The sequence below is a fragment of the Trichosurus vulpecula genome, chromosome 2 (assembly GCF_011100635.1).
Source record: "Trichosurus vulpecula isolate mTriVul1 chromosome 2, mTriVul1.pri, whole genome shotgun sequence".
Taxonomy (NCBI): Eukaryota; Metazoa; Chordata; class Mammalia; order Diprotodontia; family Phalangeridae; genus Trichosurus; species Trichosurus vulpecula.
The window spans coordinates 391,059,830-391,084,347 of NC_050574.1; the positions used below are offsets into that span (position 1 = coordinate 391,059,830).

The window sequence follows — 24,518 nt, forward strand, 5'->3', positions numbered from 1 at the left end:
TGGCACCAATGGTTAGAGTATCTCTAGTGCATTCAAATGACTGTTAGGTGTTTCCTGCCTGCTTTGGGAGGCAAGGAATGCCTCCTTTCAATACAACTCCTTGCATGTCTTCTGCTAAAGCAGAACGGTCCCCTGTGAAATTCTTGCAATGACTGAATAAGATGCCCTCCCTCTGGATTTGTACTTTTCTCAAGTGTATGGAGTAGTAGAATAGTTCTACTTTCATTGTGCAGCATTACTATCCCATAAGCTGCATACTTTTCCTAGAGGAGGACTACATCAGACCTAGTTGTAAAAATGTTATGGGGCTGTCAACTTTTCCAAAATGCCCATTTTTTAAGTCAAAATCCTTCTGGCCCACAGGTTACTTCCTGCACCTAAGTCCAGCCCAGACTTTGGAAGAAAAGGGGGGACTCTGTTCCCTCTTCCTGCTTCCTGTCACCTTGGTTACCACTGCTTTGAGATGGTCAAGATCACCTGCCTAACCCCAGCTGACTTCCCAGTTAACCACTAGCCTGCCCAAGATAGCTGTGACAGTACTCATGGTTGAGGCTACTTCTAATTTTACTGTAACTTCAGGGACCCCACAAACTGTTCCCCCAACTGCAATTAGAGAATTCAGGGGAATTTCCTTATGTGACCCATGAAGTCAACAGGAACCCAGGACCCTCCAAGCCCCATCCTTTCCCAACTCTGTTGGAGGACTCAGGTTAAAAGGCATATTTGTGACTCCCAGCCTCTTTTCCTCTTCTAAGACCGTTGTGGCTTATACCCACACCTCCAGCTATGGATGACATTGTCTTACTTAGAGACTTTTAGCACCGTTCCTTTTCCCTCCCTTTGCTTGTTCCACCAGCTGTTTTATCCCCATTCTTTGGCTCTATTTGCTTTCTCTGAGCTACCCGCAGCCTCTACCCCAGGACTTGTCTCAGGTTTTGAATCTGATATAGGGCCAAGAGAACCACACCAAAGAGTGAGTAGGTCAGACATGGCAGAGGGGGTAGTGGTGGAGGGAGACTGGTAAACTTAGTCCTGACCTGCCTGAAGGAAATGATACTAGGGGAGAGTTTGACTCTCCTCCTAGTTACCCCAAGGCCAACAGAAGTCCCAGACAGAATTACTCCCAAAATTTGGCCCCCCCTAAACCTAGAAATGGGAACTCAGGAGGCCTTGGCAGAAATATTCATGTTAACTCTGTTAACCTGGGCTCTATGAGAAATCCGAAATCAGGGAGGGTCAGTGTAGGAAGGCTAGGTCACAGCAAAACCAATCTGTTGCTTCAGGCCATTCTCTCTCCTGCAGCTTAAAGCAAGGTCAAAGCCTCCTGGGCAATTCCAACACTCAAAGGGACAATTGGAAAACTGAGTTTGAGAAATACACTAAAACCTACTCTAGTGTCTTCACTTGACTGGATTTGTGCCTGTTTGGGGCCACCATCACAAGAGGACAGGCACAGAGTCATGTAATCTCCACATTCATCTTGCTGTAATCACTGCCAAAGCTGCTAACCTCACCCACCTCAGGATCTAATTAAGAATGTCTCTTCCCACATCCTCCCATATCTGGCACCAATCGCTTGTTCCTATCTAAGCCTGTTTGAGGGTATATAATTTTGGCCCCCTGAGCCCAGCTTTGAACAGGTTCTTTCCCCAACACATTTCCCTCCCCTTATGCTGATGGGGGATGAACCTCTGTCTTTTAATATTGCCATTTTGTTCGTTAGTTTTTTAGTCATGTCTGACTCTGTGACCCCATTTGGGGTTTTCTTGGCAAAGATATTAGAGTGGTTTGCCCTTGCCTTCTGCAGCTCATTTTATAAATGAGGTAACTGAGGTAAACAAGATTAAGTGACTTGATCAGGGTCACATAGCTAGTAAGTGTCTGAGACCTGATTTGAACTCAGGAAGAAGAGTCTTCCTGACTTCAGTCCCAGCACTCTATCTGCTGTGCCATGTGTATGTTTATGCTTTTTCTCCCTGCTTACTGCATAATAATAAAGCTCTTTTATTAGTTTTCTGAGCACCAGTGTCCTGTAAATTTTCCTGTAATGTAGTTGCCAGTCTGTGGGTGAATTTTAGCATGACTGCTGGGAAATAATATGGAAAATTATAAGGGGAGAGAAGTAGAGTTCAGCTAAATCTCAGATATAATTTAATCCAATCCCAACATTTTGTCTGAAATTTAAAATGTATATTATTATTGCTTTGTATATCACTTTTATTTCCATATATAGGTATGTGTATTATATGTGTGTGTATTATATATGTGTGTTTATATATATATATGTATATGTATATGTATGTATGTATATATCCCTCCCCTCCCCTCCTCTCCCCAACAAGTCATCCTTTGTAATGAAGAATAAAAGGAGAAAAAAAAAGCAGTTCAGCAAAACTAAAGAAGACATCAACAGAGTTTGACAGTATATGTGATGTTCCATACCTGTATTTCTCATAGACTCTTCAGGGACATACTTACATTTTTTTTTGTCTTTCCATTTGTGTTATTGAAATCATTGTTTTTTCTAGTTCTTTCATACTTTGCTTTGTATCCATTGTGTCTTCCCATGCTTCTCCAAATTCTTTATACACATTATTTTTTTACAGAGCAGTAATATTCCATTAGAGTCGCATTTCACAGTTTGTTTAGTCATTCCTCAATCTATCAGTGTCTGCTTTGTTTCCATTTTTTTTAATGATACAAAAAGTGATACTTTATTATATTTTGGCATCTATTGACACCTTTTAACAAATGAGGAGGCTGAGGCTCAGAGAGGATAAGTAACTTGTCCAAGGTCAAGTAGCAAATAAATAGTAGAGCCAGGATTCTAAGTCAGGTTCTCTGATTCCAAATCCAATGTACTTTCTAATGTAAGATGCTGCCTTCTCAAAACATAGAAATAAAAATGAAAATGACAGTATGCGCATGCATTTAAGAACTCCTAGCAATAACAATGAAGAGCTTGAAAGGACCTTGGAAATCATTTAAGCTAGTTGCACTGACCTGGCTGCCAACTAAGGGAGGGCCCTGAAGATATTGCTAGGAGTCCTCAAATCCATTTGTCATTTTAATTTTTATTTGGCTCCAACAAAATATGCAGTAAGAAATAATGGGCTTTGTGTTATTTTTTATATTATTCGTGTTTCATTCATGCCTAATAGAACTTTTTTCCTTGGCCATTTGGAATTGATTTTATTGTTGTGATCAATAACATACAAATTCATTTAAAAGTGGTATTGATGGTTTTTTATCATTATCTATTTTATCGCTCAACAGATTTGAATAGTGTAGTGTAATTAATATCATGCAGAGGACCCAAAAATACTTTGTTATTAAAAAGGCATCCTCATACTACAGAAAGTTGAAATTACTGATAAAATCATTCCTTTCATGACTGCCCAATATCATGGAGCTATTCGATGGCCATTATGGTGTTCCCTTTACTACATCAAGCTCATTGCATTATTGTAGACCTCAAACACATTATATGTGAAAACACTTCTTTATTCTTTTCTTCTAAAATGAAGATCTAAAAAAGAGATCTCATAACTTTTCCTAAAAGTTGAACAAAGCAAGTCCTTACCTTAAACAAAGTTTTGCTTTTCACTTCTTTCTCTGTCTCTCTATCTCTCTGTCTCTCATCCTGCAGAAGAACTAGTTTAAGTTTCCTGTTAGAAACCAGTGGATAATATTTGTGTTTTACATTAATATCTGTTAGTTAATCCTTTTAAAGTTATGGATGTCATGAGACATCTGTATGTCTCATGAGACTAATCAAGCATTGTTCTTGGCAAAGTTCTTCATTTTCTTAATATTTTTAGTGTCATACAGTGTTGATTTAGAGATATTTTAAGATGAGATAAGATGATGAAATTAAATTTTCCTCTTAAACTTTGATTAAACATGACAACAAATGTATATTTATATGATATGAATTTCATAGGAAGCAACAAATATGTGGTTTAATTGTTAAAGTTTTTTAATGCAGTGATCTGTGTAATTAAAGCAGAAAAAATGAATCTTTTCCTGAGTTCAAAATGTTTTACATTCTTGAGCAAATGTGTTTAAATAGAGCTATTTTACTCTTAAATAAAAGATCTCAGTGAACTTTTAAATTGATGTTCAGAGGTGAATTATCCTATGGGAAACTTTACAGTAGTTGAAACTCAAAAGGGAAATCCTACTGATAGAATATCATTAGTTATTTTGAAATGAAATTAAGTAGCACTCAATAATTTTTAAATAAAGTCAAATTAATTTTTCATTCATTATCTAAATTTAAAAAAATATGAAGATAGAAGATTAAAGGCAGCAACCAATTGAACTCTCCCAACATTCCTCCCTAAATAACTTTAAAATAATACCTCAAATCAAATTTTGGAGTGGCAGAGCCAATGAAAGATCAGAATGAGACATTTCTAAGACAGCTTACAAGTTGTAGGAGAGGTCAGTGACACTGGAGTGCACTCCACGGCAGCACCAGAGGCAGCTATAGTAGCAGCAGTATATTTTGGAGCTCTCAGCAAAGAGACTGTAAGGGGGTTGTACAACTGGTGAGAAAGAGATTACAGGGAACCATTAGCTGACAGTGGGTGCTGATTGGCACCTTTATTGCTCATATGCAGTTCCTGGGTGGAGAAGAATCCTTATGGTTGGCCAAAACAGAGCAGGGACCCTAGTCACAGTTCCAGGGCCAAGAGGAGCACTAGTACTTGTGGCTACAGAGGAACAGGGCCCCTTCCTGGGTAAAGACCAGAGCCTTGACCAGGAGAGCAGTGGCCACATCTCTCTTGGGTCACACAACCTTGGAAGCATGAAAAACTTGTAGACACCCAGAGCTAGTTCTAAAAGCAGCAGCATGAAAAAGCCTGAAGCTTGGTACAGTGCCTCCCCACCCCTAGGTGAGCAAAGTTCAACTTCTACATAAAGTTCAAAGGAAATAAATAGGCTAAAAAAATCAGCAAACAACAAAAAAAGAACTTGACCATAAAAGAAAAAAAAACTACCATGGTGGCAGGGAAAACCAAGACACGAACTCAGAAGAAAACAATAACATGAAAACAGCTATGACCAAAGTCTCAAAAAAATGCCAGTTGGACCAAAGCACAACAGATATTTCTGGAAGAGTTAAGGAGATAAAAGCATAGAAAAGAAATTGGACAAAAGAAATACGAATAATGTAGGAATTATGAAAAGAGAATTAACATCTTGGCAAAAGAGGCACAAAATTACTGAAGAAAATCACACCTTAAAAAAATTAGCCAAATGGTAAAAGAAGCCCAAAAGTTGACTGAAGAGAACTCAAAAAGCAGAATTGGCCAAATGGAAAAAGAGGTACAAAGTCTTGCTGAAGAAAATTATTCCTTAAAAAATAGAATTGGGCAAATGGAAGTTGATGACTCTATTGGAAATAAAGAAAAAATAAAACAAATCAAAAGAATGAAAAAAATAGAAGTATGAACTATCTCATTGGAAAAACAACTGACCTGGAAAATAGATCAAGGACAAATAATTTAAGAATTATTGGACTACCTGAAAGCTATGATCAAAAAAGAGCCTAGCCATCATGTTTCAAGAAATTATACATGAAAATTACCCTGATATGTTGATCTAGAGAGTAAAATAGAAATTGAAAGAATCTACTAATTACCTCTTGAAAGAGATCACAACATTAAAACTCCCACAATGTTATACCATATCCCAGAACTCCTGGATCAGGGAGAAAATATTGCAACCAGTTAGAAAGAAGTATCATGGAGCCACAGCCAGGATTGCACAGAATTTAGCAACATATACCTTAAAGGAGTGTAGGGCTTGGAATATGATATTCTGGAAGGCAAAGGTGCTAGAATTACCTCCAAGAATAATCTACCCAGAAAAATTGAGTATCGTCATTCAAGGGGAAAAATGGACATTTAATGAAATGGAGGACTTTCAAGCATTCCTGATTAAAAAATCAAAGCAGAATGGAAAATTTGACATTCAAACATAAGATTCAAGAAAAGTGTAAAAAGGTAAACAGGAAAGAGTAATCATAAGGGACTCAACAAAGTTAAAGTGTTTCTTTCTGTGTGGGAAGATGATACATGTAACTCCTAAAAACTTGATCGTTGTTAGGGCAGTTAGAAGAAGTCTACATAGACAGAAGCCATAGGTATGGGTCAGTTACGTTGGGATTTCTCCAAAAAAAAAATAAATAAAAAGTGAGAAAGGGATGCATTAGGGGAAGGGGAAAGGGAGAAGTGGAATGGGGAAAAATTTTCATAGTTCTGAGCATCTGACTTAATTATTAATATTTTATAATAACTATCTCCATGGAATAATGAATATTTTATATTTTTGTAGAAGAGTAAGTTATGTTTTGTTTTTGTTTTACAAATCTAGATTCATATGTTTTAATCGACTATAAATGAATATTTTTCTGTGATTCTTGTCAAATCCATTTGATGTACTCCTCAGTGAAAACAACAACTTGTCTGTAATTCTAATCTGAGTTTGTATAGAATGCTTGTGAACAAAACTGATAAATGCTTTTAATAATGGGCAAATTCCATCATCTGAAAGCTACTTTTGGGCTTAGCCTTTACTTAATTGTGCTGAATACTTCCCCTGTCTTCAAAAATAGCCTGTTATGAGTTATGGTCTGATGGAGATTGTTAATAACATATATAGTATAGAATTGGATGCAAAAATAAAACTTCAGTAATAATATGTAAGGGATATAAATGAATTAACTACTGTTTATACCTCTCTGCTCACAAATGTCATTACTGTCTGTTTGTTTGGAAATTATGCCCTAGGTTCCTAAAACCATGCTACTGAATACTTCATTTTTTTTCCTTATTCTCATTTTATTAGTAAAAGCTTAACTGATCAGTCACATCTTTCTGGTCTCAAATCCTGCATTGAACTTCCATCCCAGCTTGAATCAGGAACATGAAGCTGCCCAGACCAACAAAGCTTGTATGTCTCCTACCAGAGAAAGAAAGTTGATTCCTCAAAAATAAACAAACAAAGACTACTTCATGAAACCAAGCTCAAGTTTCCCCTTCCCTCTTAAAGTCTAGATCCTATAATCAATTTCACCATTCTTAAAACATGGTGGAATGAACCCTTGGGTTATTTATGTCTTCTATTGAAAGGCTATATGTTTGCCTACTCAAAAACAATGAACATACTGTAAATTGTTATTCTATCCCTTTCATGAGTAGGATGGAGTTCAAGTTCAATTTAAAGTAGTACTTAAATGTGTTATTCTAAAACTATTCAGGACTTTAATTCTGCATACATAGCAAGTAAGTAGTTTAAAATTCAAAAAGTATACAAGGTCATCATTATACCATTACATAGTATACTATCATCTTAATAGTGAATCCTTTGGAATCAAAAAAAAAGATCCAATAATTGTTACTACATCTTGAAGTCAGGCAAGGTTTTTTTTCTTTTCTTTTTCATTTGTACCTACAAATACTTGCGACAAATTTGAATTTTCCATATTCTTTTGTATCCCCATGGAAAATTTGCTTCCTGAGGACTAAATCACCAAGTTTTTTGTTTGTTTGTTTTTCTTCTGGTATCACCCAAAGCCTGTTGCCAACATCAAAATCAATAAGTGGTAATTTTCTCATACAATAATTGTTGGATTGCCTCTATCCTGCAGTGTGCTTTTTTTTACCCTTAGTACTGACATCAACAGCTGAGGCAACATGGGGCCTGCCTTGGGACACCATACTAAGAGGAGTGTGGATGAAATGCCCACTTAACTAAAAGGCTCTTACCTAGCAGTTAGCCACATGTTTGTTGTCACTTAATTACCATTTCCTTTAAAATAGCTTCATTTTGCTCTTTTTAGGATTCATTGTGAGTTGTCAAGAAAAGCAAACTCAAAAACAGCTGGCCTGAAAATAACAATTCCTTCCAAGGAATTGTGGATTTATGGATAAGTCACTTCTCCATGTATGATCTTCAGTTTTGTCACCTATAAAATGAAGGGTTTTGACTTGATTTCTAAGATCTCTGTCAGTTTAATAGTTCCAATTTTTAGTAGAATTACATATTAACTACAAACACAAGGAATTTATGGAAAGTCAATGTTGATATTTATGGCTTTACTTTGCCTTTAGTTGTTAATTGTGATGATGATAATTGATACATTTATATAGCACCCACAATCCATGATTGCATTTTTAAAATAGTTGCTTAATATATGACTGAGTGTATCTCTACTGTACAGTGATTCTTCTTTAAAAGAACATATTTCTCCATGTATTTTGTTTCCATTTTGCTATCTGAATATATCAGAACTATTTGCTGTGTCTATGATGTCTATTATATTATCAGTTCACAAAGAGCAAAGATTTTCTCTCAACATTTATTTTTGCCTAGCATTGCATTTAATTAGGTGCTTATTACCCCCCCCCACACACATACTATGATAAATTGACTAAGTTGACCCCAACCCACTGAAAAACTTAATTACCTAGATTTTTATTCTCTGTGCTCTGCTTTTAGCTGAAAGAAGTAAATGACAAAAGAAAAGTGATAAACTCATGTAATGTATTTATTAAAAACAAACCTTTCCATATTATTTCCATGAATAATACCATCCAATCCTCTTTACCTTCTATAGCTCAAACAAACACCAATAATGTTCAGAATGATGACTTTGAAAAATTTTCAAAAAGAAGAAAAAGATTTTGATACATTCCTTACACAACTATTCAGAATTATGTTGATATTTCTGCTTTACCAACCAATTGATCCTCACCCCTTTGTAATCTGGCTTCCAGATCTTTACTGACCTCATCATTTCTAAATATAATGGGTTTTTTCTTAGTGCTCAATTTCCTCAATCTTTTTCTACCATTTAACATAATTGACTGTCTCTCTTCATCAATACGCTTTCTTCCCTTTGGTTGCTTGACAGTGTTCTCTCCTGATTCTTTTCCTATGTATCTGACTGATTCTTCTTGGTCTTTTCCTTCCTTCTTGAGTTCACTAAGCTCTCTTCAATTTTTTTTTATCTTATTTCTCTATATTCTTTCCATTGATCTTATCTGCTTGCTGGAGTTTATTTATTGCCTCTGTGTATGACTACTGGATTTTTATATCCAGTGCTAATCTCTTACCTGAGCTCCATGCCTACATCTCTAATTTCCTACTGGATCTCCATTTTGATATTGCCCCAAAATTTCAAATTCAGAATGCCCTGAACTGATCTTATCCTCTTGTTCCTTAAATCTTCTTTTCCTCCTAACTTTAGTTTTTGTATTGATACCATTCATGCGCAGAGTTACTGCTTCGGAGGATCTCTTGAGTCAATCTGAAAAAATGACAAGCAAGATAATGAAAATTTTTGAATTGAGGGGATTGGACTAGGTGATCTCTGAGGTTCTCTTTAGCTCTACATCCAAAAGTTCTACTAGCCTTGTGGAGGCACTGCCTAAGGTTGAGACCTCCTTTCTCCTTATGATGCTCCAACTACTTAACTGTTTCTGTGTCTGCTCCCCACACAACGTTGAATTTTCCTCTTTTAGACTACATTTCTGATGCATCGAAAGGTTTGGTATTATAGACAGTTCTTGGCTGCTTTTGAAAGGGCAAAAGATGATGCAGATGTATGGCAATTTTCCATATAGTCATAAAAGTTTATAGAGTAGTGGCTGTCAAACTTTTTTGATCAACAGCAAAGTATTCTTTGCATGGGGAATCATGGTATATTGGATGTTTAATTTGCAACATGATAGGAGAATATACTTGTTCCAGTGTGGTTTCTTTTTAATAAGAGGAGCTGATTTGGTGGAGTTCTTTGAGAATTCTATTTTGTTTTAAGGCTGGTATGTACATGTAATAATAATAGATAGTATTTATGTGGTACTTTAAGGCTTGCAAAGTACTTTATAAATATTATCTAATAAAAATAGTTTTATTTATTTGGAGACTTCTACACTTAATATACTATGCATGCTAAGTAAGTAGAATTTATGTTAAACAAAATTAGTCATAATTTTTAAATGTAGTAGCATAAAATTCAAAACTTACTAACACTACTAGCAAAATTCCAGAATACTAGAGTATCATGGCAATCCTTTGAAAACCACTACTTTAGAGAGTTAAAAATTACCTTGGAGGACATCTGGACCATCCTCCTCAATTTATAGATGAGGAAACTGATGAATACTTAACTTTACTATGGAAGATGACTAACATTCTAAGGTTACTTACCAAGAATTTGAACAAATTTGAACTTAGGTTTTCTGCTTCACTGTCAATATGATGTTCTTTCTAGTATATACATAGTGAGTCTTATCAATATAGATGGGCACTTTAATGATTCAGATTAATAAATTGACGGATGATTTCCTGTAGCAGAATACCAGCTAGTATTATGAAAATGCTATGTCCATGTTTAAATATGAATCACAAGTGAAAATTATATGAAGGCTTTGCGAAGCTATTTTTTTTCTAATTGGTAATAACATTACAAAGTTATGCTCTGGGGCTGAACCCTGTCATGTTTGAGGTCCACCCAAAGGTAATTATTTTAGGAAAGTTTGAAGGAGAGACATTAACTTTTTTATTTTTATTTAGACTGGTGTAGATTAATTATTATTTTTATTCTTTTGCTCTAAAGGCAGCCTTTTTTTTCTTTGTACACATGATAAACTTAAATAACTGAATTTGGAAAGTTTGAACTTTCCATATGTTTATTCCTCAAGAAGAAATGTCTTCCATCACTTTTCTTGAAACAGGTATGATGTTTAAAAAAAATTGTTCTGCTCATGGGGTGTTAATCTCATGAATGTTGCAAATTATCTCATTTATCTATCTATTCATTTATTCATTCATTCATTCATTTATTCATTCATTTATTCATTTATCTATCTATTTATTTATTCATTCATCCATCCACTCATTTATTTATTTATTAATTCATGCATTCATTTATTTATTTGTTTGTTTATTTGTTTATAGTTTACAACATTCAGTTACACAAGCTTTTGAGTTCCAAATTTTCTCCCCCTCTCCCTCTTCTCAGGAGGACATGCAACCTGATATAGGCTCTACATATACATTCACATTACACATATTTTCACATTAGTCATGTTGCAAAGAATTACAATCAATGCAATGAACCAAAACAAAAAAAACAGAGAGAGTAAATAGTATGCTTCGATCTGCATTCAGACTATGTAATTCTTTCTCTGGATGTGGATAGCATTTTCCATCATGGGCTTTTTGGAGTTGTCTTAGAACCTTGCATTGCTGAGAAGAGCCAAGTCTATCAAAGTTAGTCATTACACATGTATCTGTAACTGTGTACAATGTTCTACTGGTTCTGCTGTCCTCGATCTGCATCAGTTCATATCAGTCTTTCCAGGTTTATCTGAAGTTGGCCTGCTTATCATGTCTTATAGCACAATAGTATTCCATTATCTTCATATACCACAACTTGTTCATCCATTCCCCAATCGATGGGCATCCCCTCAATATCCAATTCTTTGCCACCACAAAAAGAGCTGCTATAAATATTTTGTACATGAGGGTGCTTTTCCCATTTGTATGATCTCTTTAGGATACATCCCTAGAAGTGGTATTGCTGGGTCAAAGGTATCTCATTATTTTTATGTCCTACTGTAAGAAATATAGTAGTCTCCCCAACCTGCTAAAAGAAGGCACCAGCAAGCTTAAGAAAAAAAAATCCTGGGTCATCCTATCAAGAGCAAAACCAGTAGTAAGGGCCCAAAGCCCCTTTTATCGTTGGCTGAGAGTTTAAATATCAACTAACTACCAAATTCCCTCCCCCTAAAAGCATGAATCATTGCCAGACCCCAGTTCCAGGCTCCTCCATCCCTTCCTCCATGACCTAGTCTTGCTGGATCCAGATAAGAAACCTGTAGAAAACATCCCAGAGTTTCATGGTTAGGGACAGGTTGCCTCATTCCCTTTGGGGCCCCAGGTCATGCCCAGTGCCACCTGGGACCAGGACCTGACCAGTTTCTACCATCCTCTTTGACTGCCCTGCATTTTGTGAATAGTTTCCTTCAATAAAGCTGGCTTTTACTTTATTGTCTTGTTTTGAGCTCCATATTTCCTTGTATTGGAATTTGATATTCCACAAACTTATTGAGTCTATGTAAAGATACCACATCCTGAAAACATTTCAAAAATTGAAAATGAGTAGCTAATAAATGGCCATTCTGTTTGTCTATTTCTACTGTTTGTTTCAAGGAGCATGAGATTAACTAAGAAACCCTCTTCCTAGAAATTGAGTAAAGAAATTAAATGTCTCTGGGTCATGTTCTGTAGTGCTCCCTTTATAGACACTGATTTATGAAGAATGACTACAGCTTCCAATGGTATAGTGACCTTTGGTATCTAATGTTGTAAATGTTCAGTAAAATACAAAACTTCTGCTAATGTTACTAGTGACAGAATAACAATTAACAAATTCATCCATCATGTCAATTGAGTGCAAGATATAGTAGGGCCTACCAAGCTGGAAAGGCTCCAAGTGTATGCCTGGTGACATGTTGTAAATCTTTTGCCTGAAGACCAGTCTACCTGCATTTCAAGATGCTCATCACTGAAAGGATAAAATTAGATGATTTATTTGGCTGGTCCCAGAAACTTAATATGTTCAGTCAGTAAGTTGTGGAAGAGTTAGAATTTGCACTAGTGGAGATGGTATTCACATTTTGAAATTGCATATCTCTTGAAGTATAATTACTGTTATCAAATCATTGAATTTAATTCTGCTTCCATCCCTTTTATCAGTCATCCAAAAGTTCCCAGGAGATATTTTTTACAGTTAGCAAAATGCCCTCTTAAATCAGAGCAATCAAAAGTACTGGTCATTTTTTTATGTGTGTGTATGAGCAAAAAAGTTAAAATACAGTGTCCCATGGTGTAGTTTTAAGGTTTAATAACAGGGGTAAAAAGTGTCCTGAAAGTCTTAGTTCAGCTTTAAGATAAAAACTTATACCATGTATAAAGAACGGATCTTTTTTTTTTTCACTCACATTCCCTAACCGATACATTCAAATGAGCACTTGTCCTGATTGGATTATGTAAAGTCTGCATTTATTTCAATGATACTGCTTTTGTTCAAAGCATTTACAAATTTCTTTTTTGTAAAGGGATGATCAGGTGGTTCTCTGATCAATTTTATGTATTAACTTTATCAGCTTGAGACTGCAGAGCCTAGAACTTTGTTAGAAAGAGGAACTTCCCATGGAGATTGACATGCATCCCAGGACCCCGCTAAGAGGACACAATGAACTTCTCTAATTGGTCCTTAGTGACCAGAGTTGCCTTGAAGATGATGGTCAACTCATGGACACCTATCTGAAGAACGAGCCTCCCTGCGGTTTTTAAGAGAGAGCTGTACAGCACCACTGTTTTTATCTTTGGAACCATTTTCATCACTTTGTCTCCCTTGGACTTTCAGACCACAGGGAAGCAATGGGAGGGAGTAGAGGAGAAGGTTTCCCTCTTCCCCACCCCACCTCCTACCAGAAGTAGATATAATGAACCATAGCAGAAGCACATGCCAGTGAGACAATATGTGATTGTACACTGCATGAGAAAGGAGTTCAAAGGAACTGTTTCTAGACCCTAATCTCCCCTGTGGGGTGGAGGATGTTTAATCCTCTAGGCAATATGATCATAGCATATAGTCTTCTAGCAATAAAAGGGAGATTTCCTTTTAAATACCAGCTTTATGAATAAAGTCTCAAGTTTGAGGGTTTCTGGATTTTAGAATCAGATGCCAGCTACCTACTGGAGATCTTTCTTTAAAATGCACTTTTTACTTGCAGCCCAGCCCTAGGACCAGCTAGTTGTGCTGCTGGTAAAGATGCTGAGACCCAGAGGGGTAAAGCAACATGGCCAAACACATACAGCTTATTAGTAACAGAGCCTTTGACCCTACAGCTTTATCTCAGGTACAGTATAGTCATGGCTCTTGGTCCCAAAAAAAACAGCTGAAGCATGCAGCAGCTCCAAAGCACTGGATGCTAGGTAAGTTAACAGTTTTTGTTCCAAGACCATCTATAGGTCCCCACAAGTTGAGAGTGTCTCCTGTTCATTATCTTCCTGAGAAACATACTCGAGTGTGCCCCGATTGGAGATAAAGTAAAGAAGATCTGCCTGCCACAAATCATCAAGACTGATGGCAAGGTCCACACTGATATTACATACCCTGCTAGCTTTATGGATGTCATTAGCATCGAGAAGACGGGGGAACATTTCTGTCTGGTTTATGACACAAAGGACATTTTGCTGTTCATCGTATCACAGCTGAGGAGGCTAAACATAAATTGTTCAAAGTGAGGAAAATCTTTGTGGGTACAAAAGGTATTCCCCATTTGGTAACCCATAATGCCTATACTATCCATTACCCAGATCCTCTCATCAAAGTGAATGCTACAGTTCAGATTGATTTAGAAGCTGGCAAAATTACTAATTTCACTGAGTTTCATACTGGTAACCTATGTATGGTGGACAGTGGTGTTAACTTGGGTTCAATTGGTGTGATCACAAACAGAGAGAAACACCTTGGCTCTTTTGATGCCGAGGGCAATAGTTTTGCCACTAGGCTCTCAAACATTTTTGTTATTTGCAAAGGTGATAAACTTTGAATATCTCATCTCCAAGGAAAGGGTATCCACCTTACAACTGCTGAAGAAAGAGACAAGATATTGGCAGCTAAGCAGAGCAGTGGCTAAGTGATTACAGATAAGAATTTGTAGGATTTCAATCAAATTGAGATGTTACAATACAATTTTTAATAAAAAATGTTATTGCCTTACAAAAATATAAAATATGCAAAGTAAGAAATAGGTAGCTTAAACAACTCAGTCTTATAAAGTGAAATTGAACAAGCCGTAGATGCCATTCTCTTCTTTCCTTGGATTAGGGTACTATGGGTATGAATGTTGCATAAAATGTTAGAAGATATAGCTGTATTGGTTTTGCTTAACTGCTTTTCTTTGTTACATGGAAAGACTCACTGATTGGAGGATGGAGAGAAGACATATCCAAAAATGGCTAGTGTAAAAACAAAAGATATTAATAAAACTTCAAAAAAATACACTTCTCAGAGGAAAAGAAAATTACTAGCAAGAAGATCCTGAAGCTGGGGAACTAAAGTCATGTCATGAGGGGCTAGGAAATTTGAAGCTTGCAAGCCCTGCACAATAACGCCATGAGTTGCTTAGACATTTGAGGTCTGAAGTGAATACAAAATTCTTGTTCACTGTAAGGGTGATACTGGGAAGTATAATCAACTATTTGAGTGTTTTGAGTTTCTTATGTTTACTGTTGCATGACTATGGGTCCTTTGTATTTCATAATTTCTGTGAAGAAATAAAAGCTGCCCCATGTCTGATATGTAGATTGTACACTGAGTGTTTTGCACGGGAATTAGAGACCCTGTTACCTGCATTTCAGGAGACCTAGAAGTGAACTGAGCTGCTTTTCCTTCTCCTCTTCCTTATCCTCCTTTTACAAAAGAGGTGTTTCCTGGGGAAAATCTTTACTCTTAGTTCAAGGGAAACTGAAGAAAGATAGACACCTCTTGGTGGGGTTAAGTTCCCCATTTTTAAATCCAGTGAGTACACAGTCACTGGGAATGGGGAATCCTGGAGTATGGAGAACCTTTGGAATTCCCTCCATAGCCTGCCTGCTTACAAGGTATACCAGAAACAAAAACCCCAAAACAGTTTTGTTATTTGACATTCACTCCTTATACTTTTAAACTAAAAAAACTTTGTCCATGGCCTAATATGCTAAAAGTAGGCGACCAAACAAATAGCTGTTTGTTTTTAAAAAAACAAAATTTTGGCCATCTTTAAGACTATTTGGATGAAGGTATTGCATCTTCCCCAGTCATTAAAACTTGTTCCTAAGAGAAGCTTCAAAAATGCTTCGGGAAAATTATGTAGCCTCTCAATGTCCTTCCTTTGAAGAGGTTGAGCCTCATTCACATGTGTAAGTTCTGGCAGGTTTGTTAAGATAACAGGGCCTCATTACCTTATAATCACACCTGTTACCTATTTCCTTTCTTCACTCTACTTCTTACTCTCCTTCTTTCTCCTCTTTTCCAATACTACCTGCAGTGCGTTTAAAAGGCTTACCTGCCAAGTGCTTTTTTTAATGTCTACATTTCCTTAGAAAGCTGAGAGAACCAGATGACTGAAATGAGGACTAAATTGCATGTCGTTTACATTAATAAAGTCAGGAGATGTAAATGATATTGTCAAATATTACACAAAATGAGCTGCTGTTTTTCACTTCCATCACTTAATTTGCAAATGGTCCCATTATGGCGCATCAATATTGGAAGCGGTATTAGAACTCTTTATCAAGCTGCCAGTCCTAACATCCAGGCACAAAAAAACAAAAGGAAACAAATAGTGTATAACCACCATCAATTACACTTGAGCTCTTTTTGTAGCCTTTGGGGTTTCTGGATAATATATTTTTTCCCTCTTGAAGATGTGGAGTACTGTTTGCGCTATTTATACAAAGTTTGCATATATAACAGAATTATTAATAAGCAAAGGTAATTTCCTTTCCATTAGGAAAGCTGCTGGCATCATTTAGGGCTCATTTTTCATGGAAAGCAAACAAGTGCCAACAGTCTAGATTCAGTTACTATCCAAGGTTTAACCATCAATGAGCTGGAAACACAAACCTTGCTGCTGTGCTTCAGATATGAAGAGCCAGATTTTTTGACAGTGAACTCAAAACAGACACGAAAACTAAGGGACAAAATGGGTCTGGAAGCAAAATCATCTCTATATTGGATACCATCTTCTTTCCTCCTGCTTTTGAACTTTAATAATAGATGGGTGCTTTCATCAATCTGCACGCTACCTCTGTCTATGCAGAGCGGAAACATTCTGCTCCTTATCTTATATAGTTCTTGCCTGTTTTTACTATTGATCCTCTGGAGAAAGATCTACCCAATACACCAGAGGCCTTCAGCTACTTCTTTTTCTATCTTGTGCCAATTTGCCAGTGTATCATTAGGGTTGCCCATCTGTTGTCTCTCATTCTTGCTGGCCTGTCTCCATTTTTGGTCATGTATATCTGCAGTAACATATTTCACCCTTTTCTTAAATGCAAGTTGTCCTTGGTAACATGTTGTAGTCTGCTGAACCCTACTATGTATTTTTTATCACCCTTTGAGATATTTATTGTTTTAATAATTCATAGATCATTATATTCCATGATTAAAATCCATACAAAATCACTTTTGCAGCCCTTTTCACCCTTTCTTCTTGAATTCCTAATTTCAACCAACTCTATTTAATTATAAAAAGCCATACCCAACCAGTGCTCTCCTCACACTCGTAAGATAGTATCAGTGAGTCAGTCAGCAAAAAGACAAGATATTAAGCTGATAATACAGCCCCTTCATTGTTCCTAAATCTGTTTCAGTTCACCTCTAAACACCCAGGTAGAATTAGGGCTTATCCCAAAACATGAAGAGGAAGCAAAGGGAATAAACATTTATTAAGTACATAATATGTGTCAAATAATGTGCCAAACATTTTACAAATAGGATCTCATTTAATCCTCAAACACCCCTGAGACCCTGTTATTATTCTCCCCATTTTAGAGCTGAAGAAATTGAGGCAGAAAGAGGTTAAATGATTTGCCTAGGTTCACACAGTTAGAACGTATATAAGGTCAGGTCTTCCTGACTCCAGGCCCAGAACTCTATCCACTGTGCCACCTACTTCCTAGAAGAGAAGGAATGGCGGTGGAGGGGAAGGGGAGAACAGGAAAGGAATAAGAAACTGAAAGTGTTCTCATACCTCTTTTCTTTGTTTTTCTAAATTATATATCCCTAATCCATCCCTACTATCTCCAACAAGCATAAATTGGAGGAAAACAAAACAGAAGCTACTTCAAAGCTGTTGATATTTGCTAATGTCCTCTTAAAAGAAATGGAAAAAATAGATCTGCTATTACTCATGTTATAGAAGAGGTATAAAGGAAATTGGAGGGAAAGCGGAGAGGGAGAAAATCTCCAAGATGAATAACTTTTATGTTTTACTCTGAATTCTTAATAAAAAACAAGCTATAATTTGGGGGTATAAAATATCTATATTTGTATTTCAATTACTTTGAGCAAGAGTTTCATCAGAAAGTTTTCTAGAAGTTATCTTTTTGGCACATTTATGCTTTTTTAGCACAAACTTAGAGAAAAAGAAAGACTGTACTCTATAGGGGTGGGGAATCTGCAGTTTCAAGGCCACATGTGGTCTTCTAGGTCCTTGGGTGCAGCCTTTTGACTGAATCCAGGTTTTACAGAACAAATCCTTTTATTAAAGGGATTTGTTCTCTGAAGTTTGGATTCAGTCAAAGAGGATTGTATGTGGCCTCAAGCCCGCAGGTTCCCTACCTTTGTCCTTGACAGATAGGTGGTATCAAAGTAAAGGTAATAAGGTGGTGGATATCAGGACTGAAAGATCCAGTTACTAGTTAGGGGAGAGTGCAGTTACTGGGAGTCAGAAGAGATACGGGGTCAGGCTGATAAGTTAAGGATTAAGGACCAAACATCTTCACTCTTAAAGCTTTGAGTTGAAAGGAACTTGGAGGCCACCTAGACTAAGTCATTCCAGAATTAATTTACAGTCTCCCCAACAGGCAAGTTAGTCAACCTCTGCTTAAAGACCTTTAGTATGTGGAATTCAATAACTCCCGTGGCAACTCATTCCTCTCTTAACAGCTATATTCTAAAGAAGCCATTCCTCACACTACTATACTCCTGACTTTACTCTCTGGGACCTGTTGTTCAGTAGTGTCCAACCCCATGACCCCATAGACCAGATCTGTGGATCATAGCATGCCACCACTGTCCATGGGATTTTCTTGGCAAAGATACTGAAATGGTGTGCCATTTCCTTCTCCAGTGGATTAAAGCAAACAAAGGTTAAGTGACTTGCCCAGTGTCATACAGCTAGTAAAAGTCTGAGACAGGATTTGAATTCACGTCTTGGCCCAGTGCTCTATCCACCGAGTGATCTAAATGCCCAGTCTGCTACATTATAACCCTTCAAATATTTTAAGCCAAGATAATGTGGATTTGAACTCGGGTCTTCCCGACTTCATGCCCAGTGCTCCTTCTATTGCCCCAAAGGATAACTGACTGTAGCTTAACATTCACATATGCCAATTGTTTTTGGTAAGTAAGACTGGAGTGTGTCCAAGCCTAATGACATGAACTCACTAGGAGCAGCAAGATCTTGCTCTCTTTTCTCTTATCTTTGATTTCCACTCCTTGCTAACTGTTTTCATTCTTTCCTTGTTTGTCCAAAGATCATTCTCTTTATAAAACAGAAGCAAAATAAGAGTTGACTAATTTATCTTTTCTCTGTGAAGCATTATCATCAAACCATGTGCTTCAAGCACTAATCCTATCTCTTTTTGAGCCTTTCATTTTCTCCAAACATTTTTAATTGCCTTTTTGATGTCCTTTACATCAACAGTCAATATGAGCCAATTCTGCGTTTTAGTGTTCCTGACTCATAGAAGGCCATGCTAGCCTTTTATATTCATCCTAAATTATTTGCCCTTGATTCTTGCCATCTGCTTATCTTCCTTTTGGAATGTAAATTAGTAAATAAGTTTCCTGTGTGGCCACATCATTTTTTAAAGGCAGTTCCCAAATTTCCTACTCATTAGAATATTCTAATATTTGTATTTTCATAATTTAATTGTTGGGAGTTTCCCACTACCTCTTTTTCTGAAAAATGTTATGGTATTGAAACCTTACTTATTACTTTTAAATCTGCTCTCCCCCAATCTAGGAGAAAGTATATGTGTGTATTTGTAAACATATATACACACACACATATGTATATATATTATATATATCATCTTTCCATGCAGGAATGTAAACAAAACAATTCAACTTTAGTAAGTCCCTTATGATTTCTCTTTCTTGTTTACCTTTCATGCTTCCCTTGATTCTTGTATTTGAAAAATCAAATTTTCTGTTCAGCTCTGGTCTTTTGATTGAGAAATGTACATATTTATATAACCTATATGTAAACATATATACATACACATATATGTGTGTATGTATATGTATGAGTGTATATATACATATGTACACACATATATATGTCATTATAATGTGATCTCAAGGGAGTAAGGGTGGTACAGTACACTGGCTCCTAAATCAGAGGACTCAGCTTTAAATCTCATACCTGGAATTTGCTATTTTTGTGACCTTAAGTCTTTAAAAATGTCCAGGCTTCCCTTCCATAATCTATAAATTAGGGGAGTAGACTAGATCAGTGGTGTCAAACTCAAGTTCAAAAGGATATTAACTTAGAAAACTACAATAAACATCATCCATGTTGTATTGTATTTTTATATATTTTAAAAAATATTTCCCAATTATATTTTTACTGAGTCTTCATATTTTATTGTTTAATATTTTTAGTTTTCAACATTGATTTCCACAAGATTTTGAGTTACAAATTTTCTCCCCATTTCTACCCTCCCCCACACTCCAAGATGACATGTATTCTGATTGCCCCATTCCCCAGTCAGCCCTCCCTTATGTCACCCCACTCTCCCCCACCAACACCCCTTCCCCTTACTTTCTTGTAGGGCAAGATAGATTTCTATACGCCATTGCCTGTATATCTTATTTAACAGTTGCATGCAAAACCAACTTTTTTTTTTAGCATCTTCTTTTAGAACTTTGAGTTCCAAATTCTCTCCCCTCTTCCCTCCCCACTCACTCTCCCTAAGAAGGTAAGCAATTTAACATAGAACACATGCGTATCAATATGCAAAACACTTCCACAATAATCATGTTGTGACTAACTATATTTCCCTCCATCCTATCCTGTCCCCCTTTATTCAATTTACTCCCTTGACCCTGTCCCTTTCCAAAAGTGTTTGGTTTTGATTACCTCCTCCCCCAATCTACCCTCCTTTCTATCATCCGCCCTTTCTTATCCCTTTCTCCTTACTTTCCTGTGGGGTAAGATACCCAACTGAGTGTGTATGCTTTTCTCTCCTCAATTCAAATCATGTGAGAGCAAGATTCACTCATTCCCCCTCACCTGTTCCCTCTTCCCTTCCAACAGACTGCTTTTTCTTGCCACTTTTATGTGAGATAATTTACTCCATTCTATCTTTCCCTCTCTTTCTCCCTCTCTCAATATTTTCCTCTCTCTCCCCCCTTAATTTAATTTTATTTTTTAGATATCATCCCTTCATATTCAACTCACCCTGTGCCCTCTGTCTATATATATGCACACACACACACACACACACACACACACACACACACACATATATATATATATTCTCTTCAACTGAGAAAGGTCTCATGACTTACAAACATCATCTTTCCATGCAGGAATGTAAACAAAACAATTCAACTTTAGTAAGTCCCTTATGATTTCTCTTTCTTGTTTACCTTTTCATGCTTCCCTTGATTCTTGTATTTGAAAATCAAATTTTCTATTCAGCTCTGGTCTTTTGATTGAGAAAGCTCAAAAGTCCTCTATTTTATTGAAAGTCCATATTTTGCCTTGGAGCATGATACTCAGTTTTCCTGGGTGGGTGATTCTTGGTTTTAATCCTAGCTCCTTTGACCTCCACAATATCATATTCCAAGCCCTTCGATCCCTTAATGTGGAAGCTGCTAGATCTTGTGTTATCCTGATTATGTTTTCACAATACTCAAATTGTTTCCTTCTGGCTGCTTTCTGTATTTTCTCCTTGACCTGGGAACTCTGGAATTTGGCAACAATATTCCCAGGAGTTTTCTTTTTGGGATCTTTTTCAAGAGGTGATCAATGGATTCTTTCAATTTCTGTTTTACTCTCTGGTTCTAGAATATCAGGGCAGTTTTCCTTGATAATTTCTTGAAAGATTATGTCTAGGCTCTTTTTTTGATCATGGCTTTCAGGTAGTTCAATAATATTTAAATTATTTCTCCTGGTTCTATTTTCCAGGTCAGTGGTTTTTCCAATGAGATATTTCACATTGTCTTCCATTTTTTCATTCCTTTGGTTCTGTTTTATAGTATCTTGATTTCTCACAAAGTCACTAGCTTCCACTTGCTCCAATCTAATTTTTAAGGTAGTGTTTTCTTCAGTGGTGTTTTGGACCTCCTTTTCCATTTGGCTAATTCTGCCTTTCAAGGCACTCTTTTCCTCATTGGCTTTTTGGAGCTCTTGCAATTTGGGTTAGTCTATTTTTTAAGGTGTTATTTTCCTCAGTATTTTTTGGGTCTCCTTTAACGAGTCATTGACTTGTTTTTCATGGTTTTCTCACATTACTCTCATTTCTCCTCCTAATTTTCCCTCTATGTCTCTTACTTGCTTTTCCAGATCCTTTTTGAGCTCTTCCATGGCCTGAGACTAATTCATATTTTTCTTGGAGGCTTTTGATGTAGTCTCTATGAATTTGTTGGCTTCTTCTGGCTGTATGTTTTGATCTTTGTCACCAAAAATAAGATTCTACAGTCTGAGTCCTTTTGCACTGCCTGGTCATGTTCCCAGCCAACTACTTGACCCTTGAGCTTTTTGTGAGGGTATGACTGCTTCTAGAGTAGAGAGTACTTTGTCCCAAGCTTTAGGTGCTATGCTGCTGCTTTCAGAGCTACTTCTATTCCACCACCACCTGAAGCCCTGCCACAGCAGCACTCCTTCTCCCGCAAGAACTGCCAACCAGGACCACGACCCAGATCCAAGCAGGGAAAAACAAGACAACTCTGGCTCTGTGCCAGCAAAGTGTTCCATGTACTCCTGCTGTGATCTGCCACTTGATTCCTCCCACCTTGTGGGCCAGGGACTCTTGAAGCAGCTGACCCTGGAGCTCTGCAAGCAGCCACAGGAGCTTCCTGCTGCTGTTGCTGCCACTGCCAGGCCACCTCCTCCACACCCAGGGTTGGGGCCGGACTGCTCTCACCCAGATCCAGCAGTTTTCCCACTAACCTGCTCCATGGTTTTTGGCGTTTGTGGGTTGAGAAGTCTGGTAACTGCTACAGCTCAGTGATTCGTGGCCCTAAGTCCTGCTCCAGCCCACTCTTGGTCTAGTCTGTCTTGGCACAGCCCACGCTGGGCTGCACTCTGCTCCCAGCATGGTGCAACAGATGTTTTCCAGTGACTATCTAGGTTGTCTTGGGCTGGAGACCTGCTTCCCTTTGCTGTTTTGTGTGTTCTGCAGCTCTAGAATTTGTTCAGAGCCATTTTTTACAGGTGTTTGGAGGGAATTGGGGAAGAGCTTACATGAGTCCTTGCTTTCCAGTCACCATCTTGGCTCTGCCCCCCACCAAATTACATTTTAATCTAATTTGAGCTTAACCCAGGCACTCAGGGGTTCTGTGGGCCCTATGAGAGTCCTTTAAACTCAAGCTCTATGATAATGTGATCCTATTCCAACTTCCCTCTCCTTTATCATAAGCTGTATGATAAAAGGGTTAGTTACTTGTCCTTGAGGTTTCGTTTCTTTCATTCATTTCATTTTACCAGCTTGTTTTTCCTTGTTGGTCAGTATCAAGTCCAGAATAGTAGCTACCAGACATTAGAACTATTCAAAAGTTTGTTAGTGTAATAGGCACTAACATTCTGTAGTCACGACATTCCATGGCACAGAAAAGTCCTTTAATGCACAAGTTATGATGGCTGCCAAGGAAGCAGAGATGTTCTACTTGGCTATAGCTGCTTCTTTATAAATGTCCTTAAGCCACGATTGAGCCTAGAATGACTCTACCTATCATTAGAGCCTAGGGAAGCAAGGCCTGCTGATTTGTTTCAAGTCTGGGATGCTGTGAAGCAGCAGAAGATGAGTTTTTGCCCATTACTAATTAACAATCAGTGAGTCAGTCAATAAATATTTATTAAGCACCTGCTATTTTCCAGGCACTATGCTAAGGACTGGGGTACCCTGCTTAGTGCTGAGGAACTGTTGAGATTTGGTTGGCCCAGTTCTTGAATTTTATACACTTTTTTGTTTGTTTTGTTTTTAGCATTTAATCCTCATTACATTTGTAGTATGGTTTTCAGACGGAACCATTAGGAAACTTTTATTTTCTCCAAGTGTGTGAGCTCTGTGTATCCTTCCCATGCCCAGAGGTTCATATGAACACAAGATTATGTTTTTAGATAAGAGCTGTTAGAGGACTTTAAAGGTAATTGGCCCAACTCCTCATATTATAGATTGTGAAAATGTGGCAGGAGAAGTTAAGTTACTTGCCCAAAGTCACACAGATATCAGAAACCAGAGCCAAGACTTGAATCAAGACCCTCTGATTCCAAGTCTTTCCACTCTATAAGACTGCCGCTCTCTGCTCATGTCAGGGTTGTCATCTGTGCTCCCTAGAGGCTGGGGTCCTATTGAGGGGCCCTGCTGATCTAATTATGCTATTGTAGGTATTTTGTCATCAGGGGGTTGTCTTATGTTAGTAACACTCCCACTACGTTAGTGATGAAGCTCAGCTCATAAGGTTTTTTTTTTCAAAGTAATTTGAG

The 24,518-nt window shown here is 37.3% G+C and overlaps 1 pseudogene; it reads left to right on the forward strand.

The window, feature by feature from the left end:
* The first annotated feature begins 13,970 nt into the window (after nucleotides 1-13,970).
* On the forward strand, nucleotides 13,971-14,729 carry LOC118838166 (annotated as a pseudogene).
* Nucleotides 14,730-24,518: the final 9,789 nt, after the last annotated feature.